A 17168-nucleotide genomic window follows, 5' to 3' on the forward strand; every position below is an offset into this window, starting at 1 on the left:
CTAAAAAGAAAGGAACTCTCAAGGCATAGAAAAATAGGGAGGAATCTTAAATGCACCAACTACTAATGAAAGAAGCCAGTCTGAAAAGGTTACAAACTGTATGATTCCAATTATATGACATTCTGGAAAAGGCAAAACTATAGAAAGAGTAGATCAGTGGTTGTGGGAGTTGGGGGAGGATATTTAGGGCAGTACAAATACTCTGTGTGGTCCTCCAACAGTGGGTACACGTGGACACACATTTGTCCAAACCCCCAGGAGGTGCAACCTCAGGAGTGCACCCCAATGTGAACCACAGACTCGGGGTGACAGCGATGTGTCAGTGTAGGTTCACCAACTGTGGGGGCTGCCGTGGGGAAGGCTGTGCACCTGCGGGGCCAGGGGGTGGGTGGGAAATCTCTGTGTGTTCTGCTCAATTGTGCTGTGAACCTAAAACTGCTCTGGAAGTCTTAATGTAAAAAATGTAGAAATAAAAGAAAAGAAGAAGAACTCATATAAATCCCCCTATCCCCAAAGTGGAGAGCCTGGAATCTGAGACTCGGTCTATTGAGTCCAGGCCCATCTCTCTCCCCGGGCTGCCCTCTACGGTTTACAAAGCACTTTTCACACACTGTGCAACTCAGCGCCATATGGATTTTGTATTAAATGTCCAATTCTGACCTCAGTTACACTGAAAATAAACTTTTCACAGGTCATAAATTTTTAGAACCTGCCATAGTAAGCGAAATATCTGTGTACAAGTCCCAAAGCAATGATAACTGTCCCGAAAACCTCCAGCCGTGGTTCAATAGTGCGTGCTGTTAATGCGCAAGTCCTGACATCATGTGTCACACAAAGGGATGGGAGACCAGAAGCGGAAGAGAGGTGGGGAGAGAATCCGACACGCAAAATATCTGTCATCAATCTATGATCAGTGTAGAGGTGGGGGCTTAAGAGACAATTAGAATAAGACAACATGTTCCCCTTTTCAAGAAGGAAGTTTCTAACCTCAGAATGTACCTTTCTTCTATAAGTTTCTGTCGCCACTTGTGTTCATTATGGCTGAAAAGCATGAAGTAAGGAGTGCAAAAGAAAAAAAAAACAACACATCAAATACACTACTCATGGTAAGAATGCCATCACACTCCATGCTGGGTTCATAGTGAGATACAAAGTGGATGGGTGGGTGATCCATTTCTAGACTGCAACAAGGCCGTGTCCAGCATGACAGAAGCTTCTTTTATTCAGCACTGTCTATGGAAGGAACTGGCTAGCCCCTGGCAACTCAAAGGTAAGTGAGAAAACCCCCACACTGAAGAGTTTTCGGGGTGGGGGAGGGTGGAGATGGGTGGGTGGTAACCCGAAGTCCAGGACAGCCACCCCAGGAGCTATAAGCCAAGCTGAGAAGCTCCCCAGGAGGGAGCCGTGCCTCAGTGGAATCAGGGACTGCAAGGGCTCCTCTCGGGCAGGTGCAACCACCGAGCCAGCGGAAGTGGATCTGGATCTCTGGCAGCTTCCCTTGTGCACAGAACTTACCTCTTCCCCTCAGATATTCCAGGAAATACCAACCCCGGACAACTCGGTTAATTTCCTTCAGCAAACAGAAAACATATTTCGTCTCCTCGTTTCACCTTGTCCTCCAGAAGCCGCCAAACAACAGATGCCCTTTGAACTCAAGGATAACTGTTGCTGTCCTAGGACGCCTGCCCGAGATGGGGGCCTGAGGGACCCCTTTCCTGCCTGTTTCCTGGGTCAGGGCAGGGAGAGCTGACAGGTGACAGGGTGCAGAAGCCCCCTCCCGCTGCCGACGTTCTCTGGGCTGGAGTGGGGCCTTCAAAGCTGTCAGTCAGACTCTTCCAGAACACTCAAGAACCCTGGGGAGGGAAGAAAGGATTTGTTTGCTTTTAAGCCCTTCTCATTAAACTGACTGATAGTTGAGGACTCCCTTGGAGTCCAGCCATGCAGGGGTCCAGCCGTGGACTGAGGTCCCTCCCCCAGCTCCAAGGGGGTCCCAGCTCTCCCTCACACCTGCGCCTCACACCTTCCTGACTCATGGCAGGACTGAACAGTGGGCCCAGCTGTTTATGAAGATTATAATCGGGCTGACCTCTGTGTTGAGCCATGTTCCACTTCACCTGGTGTGGCCCATGTGATATGCCCATGGGGCCTGCTAGGGAGCCCACCTGCAAAATGGCCAGTGACGGGAGTTCGGGGAGAGCCAGTTCTGTATCGCAGTCACCTGGGGTATCCCTGCACTTAGCCACTGTTTGGCCACGGAATTCTCCCGATCACTGCACGGTCAAATCTCCACCTTCCCCTTGGCAGAGAGAGCTGGAGGCCTTAACCATATCACCCTGCAGGATGCTAGTCTTCCCTTCCTGGGAGAAGGCTATGCTTTCCAAAAAAAAAAAAAAGAATAAAGAATGAAGACAATTATTTTGGTGTGCAAATTGAATGTTTAATAATAATTCACTAAGAGGGCCTGAAAAGTTGAAATTTTGAATTACTTCAGATATGCATGAAATGTAAATAGGAAATGCAGTACTTCTTGTTAGGCCCGTATTATTCATCACCAGTTTCTAGGAAACCAACAAAACTGTGTTTACTTTGAGGCTTACTGTCTGAGAGTAAACCTTATCAAGGTTTGGGGAAGCAGTTGGGGAAAAAAAAGAAAGCCAAACCAATAAATAAGCAAGACACCAAACTCATCAGTGAAGGCACAGGCCAAGTTCACTGCCTCCCCCAAAAGCCTGGGATCCATTTGAAAAGAGTTCCAGTATCTAATGATTATGAGTTTCCTGGAGGGTTCAACAAAAGTTGGTGGGGTAGTTTTACTGCAGGGGTAGGCCTTCCTGGCTGGCACCAGATTTCCAGAACACAGTAATAGAATTTTCTAACCACATCCAGTTATCAAAAACCATGTCCGGGACAACAACCTAATTAAAAAGTGCAGAGAAACCCACTGGCATAGCAGCCTTATTAAGCTGGCATAGCATGACTCATAAGGAAAATTAAAAGGGCTTGGGGGTGTGTAGAGATCTAAGGTCATTAAGAAAAATGAAATAATTTAAACAGATATTCAAATTTGAATACATTACTTTAAATAACAGCAATGCCCTGATGCTCTGGGACCTAAACCACACTTCGACCAGGAGATCGAGTTTTCTTGAAGAGCTTCCTTTTGCCCGGTGTGTGAATGCAGGGACAGATGTGAGTCTGTGTGGAGGATGTGGAGATTTACCCACAGCCAAGGGCGGCGATGGGGTCTCCAGAATGAACTGCCCGACTGCCACAGTCAGTAGCACCGACTACTGCTAATAGCCAACACACATGAAGTCGTTAAAATCCACTTAACTTGACTATGAAAGCCATTTAAAGCTATTTCCGTGGGTGAGAGGAAATCCACACTTAGGTTTTTCTTTACTCCCTAGTGGTCCCTTGTATCTTATGCGTATGTCAATGGAGTAAGGAAATAGTTTATTCAAATGCTCCATGCATTTTTTTTTTTAATTCCCTGTGCTTTTGTTAAATGCCTGCAATGTTCTATTTGCCACTGAGAACTGCCAAAGGTCCCTAACTTCAACCATGGGTAACATTTTTTATTTTAATTCTAATATGGGTTCAGAGTAAGGGAAAGAGTCCCTTTAATTAAATGACTCATTCCAGGCATGCCCTAGCTGTAACTCAACCTTTTGGGAGACTGCAAACTTTAAAACAAAACTCTCTTACATGGTGAGAAGAGAAATGCACAGCACTTGGCACTCAAGAGGATGCGCATCTGGGAACACACTGTGAAAATACACTACATTCCACATAAACTTTAATGACCTCGGCCGCACCGCACACTGACCCTCTGTCCTGGGAAGGCACCCCTGAGCCCTGGGGCTGTCTCCCGCAGGGAGCGCTGCAGAGCAAGGTCAGGGCCACGCCTCTGACAGACACAGGAAGAAGGCACAGCATAGTGCCTTCCCCAGGCTTTCAACTAAAAGTGTGCGTACCTTTCCACTTGCACCTGGTTGGACTGATCTCAGGATCAAGGGATTGCATTTATAATTCTTAATGGACAGCTGATATTTTACACTGTCCCCAGTCTAGCAGTATCTTTCCAAGTTTTAACACCTATGGATAGATGATTCATAGGCAGCCAGAAAATCATGCAGCCCGACACCCAAATGCTCCTGAGCCCATTTGCTCCACAGCAGCCTTTATTATCATGCCAGGTGCTGGTAATGTATGTAGCTCTAATTGTTAGAATTTGATACAACACTTATGAATCCTAGACAGAGTGCTTTTATAAAACCTCCTTGGGCAGATCCTACCCAGATTATTTACTAACCACTTACCAATTACGCGTGTCCCGTACTTCTGAATGCTTTGTTAAAGAGGGGAACAAGGATACCCAACCGCATTTGTAATACTTGTGAAAAGAAATGTGACTTTCCAGTTTTCTCTGTGAGATTCACAAGAGGCGTAAAAATTATAAAGTTGAATGGTTTAACTCTGATTTCCTAACATTGCAAATAAATGTACTTTTCCAGAGTGATTAACAGGAACTCTAAAGATAATGTATGTACAGAACAGTCCACCTGGTCCGTGGTCCCTTGTCTTCACTGAAGACAAGGGACCCGCTATATACATGTATATATCGCCACGCTATATACATGGCGATTCAGCTTGAAAAAGAAAAGGCAGAAAAGATCCCCTCTCTCCCCTTCATTTTTAGAAATCAGTTTACAGAGCAGTCAGTAATCCTTTCAAATCTAATAATACTTTTACCTCCATTCATTCAGCAGACATTGATCAAGCACCTACTGAGCTCAGTACCTTGAGATGTGCTAAGGAGTTGGGGTCAGAGCCCCTCAGGGCTGCCTGCAAGGGCGTTACAGTTAAGCAGGGGAGAGAGAAGGAAAAAGTTAATTTTAATACAGAGTAATAAGTATGACAATGAGAGATGGTGCCGTAGCACAGGAGAGGACCACGCACCGTCTGTGCATGTGTGTGTGCACGTGTGTGACACAGAAATAGAGACAGAAAGAGAAAGAAGCAGGTCCATCCTTAGACTCAGCCCGATATGGTCAGAGAGACCCTCATAGTAGGAAAGTAGAGACCAAAACACTGGGGCCCAATTCAGAAGCACACGATGTCCTAAAAATTCCAGGCTGTGTCCTGTTTGCAATGAGGGGAAGGCTGGGTTGGGTGGGGGGCAGCACTGGAGCATCTAAGGAGTGAAGAGGGTCACACAATCAAGGTTAGGGTTAGGAAAGATGACTCTTTGCCAATACGGACAACGGACAGGAGTTCAGGAGGCGAGCAAGAGTGAATGGAGCCATCTGTAAAATGAATTCCTCCTATAATATGCTCCTTCTGCTAACAGGGCAGGGCTTCCCTCCATTTTTTTCTGTGAAGAACACAATAAACAATAGACGCTGAAGCCCAAAAAACACTTTGCCTTCCAGAAATGGTAAATGTCAAGAAAGAGACTCTGGACGGTCACATGAAGTATAATCACAGATTTCTGAGCCACTTAAGTAGCACATGCCCAAGGGCATGCTGAACAAAAGCCAGCATTTTCAGAGGCAGGTAAGAGATCCAGCTTCCTCTTCAGGAGACAGAAACCAAATCATGAGACTCGTAATGCTGTGTGAGCTTGGCTGCCAAAATACCCTGCTCTCTACCAACTGGTTCCATTGGCTTTGGGTTTAAGCCAGTCTCTCTGGCTTTGGGCAAATCCTGAATTGATACAACATAATCTGAGGACATTGGACCATCATGAAGCAATCTGCCTGTTAACCTTTTTACTTTTTAAATCACATTTCCAATTTTTATTCTTTTCCTTTCTTGTAAACTTTGAACTACCATTCTACCTTTTCTTTATATTCCTTTGAACATTAGTTGCTTGGTATAGTGAAAACCTCTCCTCAAGTTGGTCAGTGCCCAGTCCAAGTATAGGCCAGGCAACAGATAGCCTGGAACTGAGTTTTTAGATTTTTTAGTTTTTTTTTTTAAGATTTTATTTATTTATTTGAGAGAGAGAGAGAGAGAGAACACACGAGCAGGGTGGGGGCAGAAGGAGAAGCAGACTCCCCGCTGAGCAGGGAGCCTGAAGCTGGGCTCTATCCTGGGACTCCAGGATCATGACCTGAGCCAAAGGCAGACGCTTAACAACCGAGCCACCCAGGCGCCCCTAGATTTTTTAGTTTTTTTAGTTTATGGATTTTTATTTACTACTTCCAAATTGCGATGTAGAATAGCTCTATGAAGACAAAAACTCTAAAGAATCTATGTGACTTTAATCTCCCATGTCTTGCTGAATTTTTCTGACCTAGTTCCTCAAAAAACATCTCCTAAGAAAGTCTAACTGTATTATGTAAAATATCTCATAGAGCTATCCATTTTTCAGTGTCCACTTGCAGTACTGAAGTATGCCAAATTCACAAGCCTGAGGTTAAGAGTTGCCAAATGAAATTAAATTCAGTTAGTAAAGAGAGTTTCATTTTGAGTTTTTTTTCCATAGACCTGTCATACGTTGTTTTATTTTTAATAAACTGAAATATATTAAAATGTATCTTTGAGATTTAGAACATAATGTTACTAACCTTTAACACAGTTTAAAATTTATTTCTGATCCTGTCATGTAGCGAACAGAAAGGAAGATCTATAGCTTCCAACAACGGCAAAACTAAGCTCTTTTGTTATTAACAACTGGTTGTTAATAACAAAATGCACTTTACGCAGCATGGACGTTTCAATGACTGGAACAAACATTAAACGTCTCTAGTTTAAAGCACAACCTATATTTCATTGCTGGCTAATGCCGCTTCAACCCTAAAAAAATATATACCGAGTTGTTAAAATGTTATTTTATTTAAAATTGAACGTAAGCAGGTGACACAAAACTAATCTGTCCGGTGAGAAATCAGGATACTGATTACCTTCCACAGGACAGTGACCAGAAGGGGATACGGGAAGCTTCAGGAGGCTGGTAATTTTTGATTCTTGATCTAGCTGGTTACATGGGTATAGTTGGTTTATGAAAATTCATTGAACTTTTCACTTATCTATGCAGAAATTCTCTGGTTAGGAATATAGCTGAAGAACACAAGACAGGTAAAGTAGTTGCCCAAAAGTCAGAGTAAAACTGAACTTGGAGAAATGACACCACTTCCCTCCCACATCCCACGGACACAAGAAGTACATGATGCACACAGACACGTTTAGAGAATGAATAAGAAGACAAGAGATTGGAACTCTCTGGAGGAATAAATAAGTGGCACATGGAGGGGGGGTGGAAATGACAGGTTTTTATCTCTTTTCTCCTCCCAGATTGCATCTGATGCCCTCCATCTCTGGTTTCAAGACTAGCATGACACGAGCCAGTTCTTACTGATTAGTGTCTACGAACCCTGGATGTTTTAGCCAAATCTCTGATGGCCTATTTGGTTTGCAAGGGAATAGCTAAGTTTGCTTCTCTGTATCCTCCTGAGACCCTAGAAGGTGGTTTGGGGGCATTGTTGCGCCTCTATTGTATTTGAGGTGGATGAAATCTGATCTGTGAGCATGAAGGTAGCTGACAAGAATAATGTCACATCCAAGCAAATGTAATCCTATGAATTGAAAAAAAAAGACACGCTCCAGACCTATTCTGTGCAAGGATGTCACTCTTCCAAGCTCTCCGAGTTGAGTAAATGCTTGTGGCATTAGCTTCTCTTAGTAAAACGTGAACAAACATCTCCCATTCTACCAGTGCAAGCACTGGAGTCACTGACCCAGTTACTACTTTTTCTCCCTCTACAAACCGTCAGCACCAAGCCAGGGAAACTATATTTTGAAGTACACATGTGAGTGAACAGTCCAAGGGACATCCCCTTATCTCGGAAAAAAGATTTGCTTAGCAACTACACAGAACAAACAAGGTGAATGTTTAAATACCTAATTGCAATCATCAATCCTTGTTTTCTACCCATAACATAAAAAAAAACACACACACACACACAATATAAAGCAAACAAACAAAAACGTACATGACCTTCCTCCTATAATTCTGTTCTCTGTCTACCTTTCCTCACATACAGAACTTGAATTTTTTTCCTGAGAGAAAAGACTATGTGGGTTCATAGGAAATATGTATCCTGGAAAGCCAATTAATTGATCTCTGGATGCCTTTCAGTTCAACAAGGGTTGATTCTAAGGAATGCAACCTTCTAGGATGAACCTGGCAGACGGCAACCCCGGGCCCCTGGCTGCCGTTTCCACCAATGCACTGAGCATTCAGGGATGCTGCTATGCAGCACGTGGATACCGTAATTCCCAGACTGAATGTGTGGGCCATGATGCAGGGCAACTTTGTATATTATAAACTCCCCTTTCATTTTCAAATCAATGTCTTGAGTTCAAGATAGATCTAATTTGGGCAAATGAGAAGCAGGGACCCACTGGGGGCCCTCTGGGGTCAGTGGAGTTTAGTTTTGCCAGTAAAACCTTCCCATCATACATGTGATTATACTCACAAAGTTCCATGTTATCATTGGGTCATATACACCATCTAGGAACAACAAGGGCTCCTTGTTCCAGGAGGTTTTTGACTACCCCTCATGAAGCACATTTTAAGATTTTCTTTTACCCACTTCTGGTTTTACATTTAATACTATGCTTACCGGTCGTGAAAACAGTGAAAACCCCCCAAACCAAAAACTAATGCTGCTCTTTCTGTGTATGCATTACACAATAATATGTGGGGTATTACTGGGGTATGATTATAATATATTAACGATATGTTTTAATTATGTGAAAATTATAGAGTATGGCCAGTAGAGACATATTTGGATTTAACTTACGGAAGCACTCCCATTATTTTCAAGTCACATTATAGACGTTTTCCTACTACTATCAAGTCAGTTTCTAAAACTCTCCCACCTCAAATAGTTAATGAAGCCATCTATTTAATGGCACTCTCTGAATGTTATTATAAAGTATCAAGTATTTAGCTGGGCAAATTACTTAATTGGTTCAACTCTCCCAGCTACTAATTTTGAACATAGGGCAGAGGACTATAGTTTGTAACTACACTGTGATTCCAAGGAAGAAAACTGCCCTTTGAAAAATGTCAATCAGATACCTACATACATATTATAAGCATACAGATACACACATACTAATATAAAGTAAACTGTGTTGCACTGGTCAGCTTCCCATTATTCACAAATTGCCCCCCAAAAATATCTTGAGCACCAGGGGGTATCAAATGTTTTTTTTTTTTTTTAAATTAAACACTTGAGCTTGCTATTGTCTTAATTATTTTACCTAAAGTTTAAAGATCAGAGGTCATTAAAATTCAGGGTAACTTCAAATAGGGATTTGTTCTCTCAGAGGGAGACTAAGTCACACACACTGTTTGGCCAACTTCAGGTTGACCCGAAACCCCTAACATGGCTCCACTTCTTTCATCCCAGCAAATAGCTAACTAATGTATAGGACCCCACATCGGTTCTCCCAGCTGCCCTGCCTGAAGAGGCCTCCCTTGTGAGTTAGTGTCAATAGTCAAAAACATTCTGCAAACCACCAAAGGTACCTTGAAGATGCTGTTGTTGTAAATACTTACAGATACACACACTCACACACATAAATAAGTGTGTTTTTCCATATTTATCCTATTAATAATAAATCAAAAGTAAAGTATAAACCCTAAATGTTTTGATAACCTTTGAGCAAGCCACTGATAATTTGGAACATGCAATTCTCTCAGAGATATGAATACAGGAAAAAGAATGTTCTTCTCTCGGTCAGAAAGTCAGGGCTCTAAGTCCTGATTTTGTTACTTGACAATTGTGAATCCTAACAATTAATGTGTAAGTATCCTAACTCAGGTTCCCCCTCCTACTTACGAAAGGCAAACCTTATTAATGCAGGGACATATTCCTTCTGTATTTGCACATGTAGGTGTGTACGTGTGTGCGTGTGTGTGCACGTTCTTTTTAAAGACAGTCCTCTTTTCTGTATGGGGGATATAGTTTTCCTAATTTTAAAATATAATTTACACAGCAAGATCCCTCTTCTCATAGTTCAATCAAATCCATCCATTCAATCATGCACTTATAGTTCTATAGCTTAACTGGGTTAACTCTATCATTTAAGAAGCAAATCCAGTATTAACTGTACTTTTTTTTTTCTACTGGTTCATGGTCAGAGGCACAAATACAGGTTTTTAGCACATAATAGTATACTTATCTTTCAGAAAAGTCATCACTACACTTTCGAGAAAGCTACTTTTCAAATTTATCTCTGAATAATGAAAGCTCTCAGATTATCTAAGAGATTTACCCTTTTCCAAATTTAATTTAAAGCTAAGTCATTTTAGAAACCACAATTACCAACATGCAAGAATCTCTACTTGAAAAATTTGTATAATTTGAACACGGAAAACCAATTGTTTTAAATTTAATAACGCATTTCCCTCTCAGGCTCAAATACTAGCAGCAGCCTCGAGTAGAACTTAATGTATGAATTATAAACTTCTGAACACAGCAGCTTATAATCAAGATATCACAGGATTTTTCTTTACAATGTATTCTCTCATGCTTTAGCCAATATATTTCTAAATGTCCAGAGATATTACTCTCTGAGCTTGCTCTCTTCACTGACCTAATAACTCAGAGCGTTGGGACAATCTTCTCAAATCTTAGCTTAAAATTTTCCTTGGAAATTCCACTTGCAAAGACACCCTTCATATGAGCCTGATTTTCATTCTAATACTGACTGCCCAGATAGTCTCACCTGTGGGGGCCATTTTTAGGTTGCATTTCATGCCCCTTTCTGCTTCCAGGTTCTGGTGAATCCATGGGGGCTTTGCCTGATGAGTGCCCCAGCCATCCCCTTCCATCCAATACAATCTTCCTCATCCAGCAAGCTCGGCTATGGTTTGAGACATGAAAGCTCACGGGCACAGTCCTTCTCTGGCCCCAGGACAATGACCACCAGAGGTGTCATGCTTGCTCCTCCATAGAGTCTGAGCACAATCTCCACAGCACAGACTTCCACACACAAACCCAGGTTCAAAACCCAGCTCTGCCACTCTCCCACTATGGGATATTGAGGAAGGCACTTCATCTTGCTGAGGCTCAGTCTCCTCCCCTGTAAAATGGGGATAACCATCCATCGCGGGGTTGTGGCTAAGGTGTACTTTGATAAGCTATGCAGAGCAAGTGGCAGGGTATAGTCCATAGTCAGTCTGAAGCAATTGCTCTTACTATTCTTTGAGTTACTACTCTCCCCTGGGCCACATGGTGTTTAAAGGGATGTCCAGCATGTTTAACTAAAGGGGAATTCGCTTCTGAGCAGGGGAATTCACTGTTAAGTGTGCAAGAATATACAATAGTCAATGGCATGGAATCCCAGCAAGAGACGCCACCTTGGAGATGATTTAATCTGTGTAAGGCTTCATTTCCCAGCCCTGGAAACCGAGCCCTCCTAAGGCTCAGACTTGCTCCAGTGACTTGCTCTGGAGGGACAGCACTCCCTAGGACTCAGGTTTGGGGGCGACGGCCAAGAGATTTCCTTGCTTCTTCTTTGCTCTCTGAGAAAGTCCAGTGCAAAACTGCAAACCCAACCCACACACCCTTCCAAGCAGCTTGTTAGAGCCCGTGTCTACTTCAAATTCAGAATTCATTCCTAGGGAAGACCACAGGGGGCAGCAGAACCCAGAAGGGACACAGAGCAGTTCCGTGCAGAGGAATCCCGGAGGCGGGTGGAGTAGACTTTCTCTGATGCCATTTCCATCCAGGGAGCAATTCCTCCCCAAATCAGAAGGGACGTGGCACTGTGAGATGGCCCAGAACCTGCCACTGGCCAAGTGAAAACAGTGGCCAGGCAACTGCTGGTAACCTGCTTTTACCCAGCAGGTCTAGGATCCATGCTAGTGCTGGACCAAACCACTGCTGTCTGAAAGGCCTTAGGACTGCCAGTTCACACCTCACATCCTTGAAATGCACAGCCACCACTTCGCCCACAGGTTGGGTGGGTTCCAAGCATTGCAATGGTTCCCCATCAATTCAGCGTGGGGGCAGGACTTGGAATTTCAGATCAGGATGGGATTTGGTAACAAATCCATATATCTCTGATACTCCTGTCTATGCCCTGTGTACCTAATAATGTTTACAGACAAATCTTTCAAAAGTAGGAAGGAGGGCTTTCAGAAAAATGGCAGATAAATTAAACTGAAAGTCTGAAGTTTATCCACTGACAGTGGCTGGTCAACTTCCACAGCATACTCAGTCCTTGACCTTGACCTCAACCTGTTCAGAACATTGAAAATTGCTATGTAAATGTACACCTGCACTTTTCCTGATTCCAAAATTAGCATCTGATTCTATGTAATTATTTCTCTTACAGTCAGTGGTGAACTTCATCCCATAGTTCTTTTTTGAGCAGGAGCTTTCAATGCTTAGAAACTTAAAACAACATACACCTATCATTTATGCTTAGATATTTAAGCCAGTCGAATGAAGTATTTCATTTAACTTAACCAATCAAAATTTAAGATCATATAACAGAAGATCCAGGAGGGGGAAAAACACATTACAATTAAAGAGAAGGTGAATATTTAAAAGATTGTCCCCATTATCAACGCATGAGATATTTTTATTCAGAAGTATCGGGAATGAGGCATTCAATCTGAAAATCAACTCAGTTTCTCAAAGGGCAAATATTTCCAAGTTTGTGGAAAGGAACTCATCATTTATTTGATCTAGGCACTAGACGCAGAAACCTCAGGGTAAGTTTGTCATTTTAGGAAAGACTTAAGCAGCACTTGGCAAACAAATGCTTGGGTACATTCTGGACCTATGGTATACAACTGCAGTTAGTATAAGCAATACATCAGAAACACACTTAAATCATCCCAGAAAGAGGAGAATCTCAGGAAAAATCTCTGGAAACAAGCACCTCCAGGACTTTCTCAGCAACCACTTCATTATTTAACCTATATGTGGCTGGCTGACCACAAATCCTCCCCTAGCCCCAACCTAAGTCTTCACCCCCAGAGTAAATAAACACTTCCTTTCTTTCTTTTTTTTTTTCAAGGTTTTTATTTATTTATTTGACAGAGAGAGACACAGCGAGAGAGGGAACACAAGCAGGGGGAATGGCAGAGGGAGAAGCAGGCTTCCCGCTGAGCAGGGAGCCCAATGTAGGGCTCAATCCCAGGACCCTGGGATCATGACCTGAGCAGAAGGCAGACGCTTAACGACTGAGCCACCCAGGTGCCCCATAAACCCTTCCTTTCTTTCTTAACTGTCCTCACCAGAAAGTGAGCATAGTTGATTGATTGCCCTTCTCTGCCTACTAAATCCATTCATATACATACATTAAAAGATTTATTTATTCATTTTAGAACAAGAGAGAGAGAGAAAGCAAGCATGTGATTGGGTAGAAGAGCAGAGGGAGAGGGACAAGCAGACTCCTCAGTGAGCACAGCTCAATCCCAGGACCCTGAGATCATGACCGGAGCCAAAGTCAAGTGAACGCTTAACCCACTGTGCCACCCCAGTGCCCCCATTCACTTATTTTTAGACGTTAAATTGTCTCAGCCTTAAACCCTCCAGTCTGCATATCCTTATTTCATTATCTTTACTTCCTAGATAGACTGCACCACCCAAGAAACCCACCAAATGCTGGCCTCTGCTCTGACCACTCTCCAACAGTTTCCATCTTCTGTTTAAATTGTGGGGCTCAGAATTCCACTAAGAGCTGAGGCTCACATCACAATTTTGCCAAGAGATTTTACTTAAAACTCCAGAAGCTCCAACTGCACCAAGCAAAGAGGTAAAATGCTAAAATTTACATCAATCACAATAAAAACTGGATCAAGATTCCAACATGTTTGAGTGCCCCTGTTTTTAACGTATTTGTAAAATTCAAGGCAATTCACCTATTATTTTAGGTTGCTAAACCTAAAATAGGTTTTAGGTCTCCATTTTGATCATAATATTCATTCACCATTGTCAACAGTTTTTCTCAAGCTTTAGTAGGAAATGCAAGCCTTGGAGTGCTGCAAAAATTCTGGCTGTCAGTTTCAGAAAAATAATGGGAGAAGTTAAGTGGGTAAAAATAAGTTCAAGGCCACACATCATTTTATCTTTTAAAGGAAGTGTTAACCCTAAGTTTGCAACAGCATGATCACATACAGCACTTCAATTTTTGAAATTCTTCCTTAGTCACAATTACTTCAAAATGGCAAAATATATTGAGCCCAATTCCAAAAAACGTAATTATCAAGTAACCTGCATGAGACTTTTTAAATATGCACAATGCACAATGAACTTAACACAAAATCTGTGGCAAGTGCTCCAACAATACCCTCACCCAAGCAGCCAGTGCCCCGCGCAGAGGATCAGCAAGCCCCTTCACCGTTAGAACGCAAAAGGCACAGAAAACAAAGCTTTCAACCAAATATGGTTTGCTTCTCGTCAAATTTTCGGCATGACCCTGTAAAAATAAGTTCACAAAAAACCAGCCAAGCATTACTTTTCTGCTAAAGTGCTTCTCGGATTATAAAACAGCTTTGAAAGTTCAGCCTGACAAAACAAATATGGTACTAGGAGGAGAGACCTGGAAGGCAACCACAAAAAGTCTCATTTAAATTCCTGGAAAGCAGGGCTTCTCCAAACACAGCTATTCAGCTAGCTTTGGAAGGCATCACTTGCTTTTTGAGCCACAAGTTTAACTTCACTCCGTGCCCCAGCACCATCAAATCCGAAAGAAACTGGTGTTAACGTTGCTTACCCAAAAGAATGTACCAAAGGTCTTCTCTATACACGGTGAAAAGTACAACTTAAAAGCAAGAGTTTCCCCCGTGCAAGCTCGTAAGAATTAGCACCCGGGTATCTGGGATTCTAAGGATACCTTCTGTCCCTAAACATTATAGCTACAGCAAACTAGAGATCAATAGAACACACTTTATGCTTTAAGAAGCGCAGTTTTGCATGGGGGTGGGGTCGAGGAAGGCAATTAAAAATCTCTATTCCCTCCCAGAACCAAATTAAATAAAATAAAAGATCGCCGTTTCACTGACTGAACCACAGGAGCAAAACTGTGTCCGCCTGTCCCCAAAGCTCAAGCCCTCCTGTTCGCTCACCCTCTCGGAGAATATCTTGCTTCTCTCCCAAAACCCTCAATGTTTTCCCCCCTCCCCAAAGTCTGGCTCCTGGTCGCCGAGCCTAACTCCCTACAGAGCAGCGCACAGGCTGCGGCGACACCGAGGCAGACGTCGCCCCACCGCCCGAGCCCCTGCCCTCTCGGACCAACCTTCTCCGGACGCCGCGCCTCGCAGCGTCCGATCCCGCGGTGCTCGGCGCTCCCCGGCCGCGCGGCGCTAGAGTCGGAGACGTGCGTGTCACATTTTATTCCCCGGCAGCCGCTCGGGTGCGCGCGCCACACGCTCCCACACTCCCTCGGCCGCCCGCGGGAGCCGGGACCTGGGGCCGGGGGCGCCCGACGCACGCCGCGGAACTTGGGGGCTGCGGACGCCGCGCGCGCGGCTCAGATCCTCCTGCTGGTGGCTGCCCCCGCCTGCGCGGAGCAGCCTCCCCGCGCCACCACCGGAGCCCCGAACGACCCGCGCTCGCGTCCCGGGAGGCCTGCGGGAGCACCTCCCCGGGGCCAGAGCCGCTCGGCGCCCGGCGGCAGCTGCAGGCGCGGCGGGTGGCTCGGCCTCGGGGCCGGCGCGGCGCTGCGCTCAGCCCCGCGCCGCGCGCCTCATTGTTCCCGGCAGCACGGCGGCGGCGGCGCTGGCGGCGGGAGGGACCGCGGCCCGGAGCCCCGGGGCTAGGCGGTGGCTCCCGGCCCCCGCGCTGAGCTCGCGCCGCGCCCCGCCCCCGGGCTCCGCGCGTCCCCTCCACCCTCCTCGGGCCCCCCTCCCTCCGCCTGCGCCTCCGTCCTCCCCCTTCCCGGCCTCGGCTCACCTAGCGGCCGGGCGCCGGGAGCTGGGAAGTTGCACAGTCCACTCCCCGCGCCCCCGGCCCGCCAGGCGGGGTGCACGGCCGGGCGCTCCCTGGCTGCGCGCAGAACCCTGCCTCTGGCAGAGAGCGACTGCAGACTTGGGCTGCGTGGGGCGGCGCGGGCGGCGCGGCTGCCTAAAAAGGTATGCCTCTCCCCGGCCGCCGCCTGCAGCCAGCCCTAGTTCCTCCGGGGGTTACCTGCACCGGCACCGAGTGGGGCAGCCGGCGGGCACGCAGGTCCCGCGGGCGGCAGGGATGCAAGAATGCGAACAGGCTGTGAGTGGCGGGCAGGGGAGTCTGGGCGCCTGGCCCCGCGGAAGTGAGTCTTTGTGTTCCCCGCTTGAACACACCCTCCCGCCGCGCCGCAGGCCGGACTACCTGCGCAGGAGGCAGCGCCCGCGAGCCGGCCGGGTAGGGCGCAGGGAAGCGCAGCATCTTCCCCGGCCCGCTGGCTCCCTTTGTTCTTCCCGCGCGGCCGCCAGGTCCTTGCTCCCGGAAGCTTCTCCGGGGCGCCCCAGGGTCGGAATTGGACTTCGGGACCAGCCACCTTCCACTTGCAAAGGGCCGCCCACCAAGTCCGGGGAAGGAATTCCGTAGAGGCCCCCACCTACCCGCCCCTCCCCACCGCCGGCCCCTGTCCGCGAAGGATGGGAAAGTTCTCGGGACCGTGGCGCCCCAGGCTGCTCGCTGGGCGCGTGGAGCGGGCGGCGACTGTGGGCCCGGCAGCTGGAGCGGTGGGTGGGGCCGCCGGGAGCCGCAGATCGGGTGTCAGTCTGCTCGCGTGCGGAATGTCCATTTGTCACCGCGGCCCTCTTGCCCTTCCCGGGCGGCCGCAGCTGGTCCCGGGACCCGAGACCGCGCCGCCCTTTGTTTGCTTATGATAAACACGCTCCTTTGAACTTCAACGTGGCTCTCCGCGTGCGTGCAGTGGCGCTGGGTCCCCGCCGCCCCCTCCGTGGTTGCTTTCCCTGACCGACAGCGGTACAAGTGTGGGGGAGCCCCCAAGTAGAACTAGGTTGAGGTGGGTGATATTACCACATAGTGCCCATCCATCCCAGAGGGACGAGTTACCCGCTGTCCTCTCCATCCCCGGTCCCTGGAGGGGCTAATAACATTTTGAAGACACAAAGCCTTCACTAAATATACCGTTTTAAAATTTGTATTACGTTCATTTAACTAATTAAGGATTTTTAGAATAAA

General features: G+C 46.0%; 1 protein-coding gene across 4 annotated transcripts in view; it reads right to left on the minus strand.

Moving 5' to 3' along the window:
* Positions 1-16548, minus strand: part of ST6GAL2 (ST6 beta-galactoside alpha-2,6-sialyltransferase 2) — a 73261-nt gene extending 56713 nt beyond the window's left edge. Inside the window, exon 1 of one of the 4 annotated variants that reach the window (XM_073896899.1) lies at positions 16347-16548. The gene's annotated coding sequence lies outside the window, so the exon portion shown is untranslated. Of the gene's footprint in view, positions 1-14754; positions 14844-15276; positions 15700-15932; positions 15982-16346 lie in introns of those variants that run through there. The other 3 variants (XM_073896901.1, XM_025868791.2, XM_073896900.1) reach the window with 3 other exon arrangements.
* Between the last annotated feature and the right edge of the window lie 620 nt (positions 16549-17168).

Source organism: Callorhinus ursinus, unplaced genomic scaffold (assembly GCF_003265705.2).
Source record: "Callorhinus ursinus isolate GAN/ISIS: 27379988/994484 unplaced genomic scaffold, GSC_fseal_2.0 scaffold10, whole genome shotgun sequence".
Lineage (NCBI taxonomy): Eukaryota > Metazoa > Chordata > Mammalia > Carnivora > Otariidae > Callorhinus > Callorhinus ursinus.